Source organism: Theobroma umbraticum, unplaced genomic scaffold (assembly GCF_002168275.2).
Source record: "Theobroma umbraticum cultivar Fairchild unplaced genomic scaffold, ASM216827v3 scaffold_60.0, whole genome shotgun sequence".
NCBI classification, from domain to species: Eukaryota; Viridiplantae; Streptophyta; class Magnoliopsida; order Malvales; family Malvaceae; genus Theobroma; species Theobroma umbraticum.
In genome coordinates, this window is record NW_018397288.1 from 418,168 (window position 1) to 419,073 (window position 906).

A 906-nucleotide genomic window follows, 5' to 3' on the forward strand; every position below is an offset into this window, starting at 1 on the left:
TGCCTAATTAAACTCTTTTAATTAGGTCTTTAGTAGTTAAAACCAAGAATTTGATTTTAGTCTAACTTAAATCATAACGCTCTCAATTTAATCCAAATTGCAATCTTTGTGTGTGATCCATTAGGTTCTTACCATGTTGGCAATGGAATTGAATTACAATATTATTCATTAGTTAATTTAAAGGAATCATATTCAATTTTAAGTTAACTAATTCAATTTGATAAACTATGATTGGCATCTAGCAATTTATCATGGACATCCAATTGTTAGGAGAGTCAAAGGATTCTTTGACGGGCCTTTCAGTGTATGATTTTTCAGTGTAATTCATTCCATCATTATATATCCTGGAGATGATAAGAGTTTGGCACAGTGCCTACTCTTATTGACCTTTATATTTGTTCCTACAATTATATCATTAGCTTTATGGAGACTTATGAAACTCATTTCATAATCTCCTAGTCACCTTCGCCAAGGATTTGATTAAGCTAATGTCAACCAAGAACTAAAGAGATATTTCCCCTTGAATCACTTGGGGTGATGATTCCTCTCTTGACCACTCATTTGCCCTTATATGCTTCATACTATACCCAAAAAATCTTGTTTTGGCATCCTTGGTTAGGCACCTAGAGGAATAATGTAATATCCCGTACCCTTGTATAGAAGTCAATACGACCTAATCAATAAAACAAGGGTCAATTAATACTAATTTAAATGCCAAAGAGCAATGATGGGTGAAAGAAATATTTTGAAATAAAATATTCTGGGCACGAGAAATAATATTAAAATAATAATAATATTTTATAAAAGATGAAGTAGCTAGTTAAAAATGCAATTTGGAAATGAACCAGGACAAAGTGGGACACTTTGAGACCTGAGAAGACAAGTGGAGAATTTTGAAATAAAATA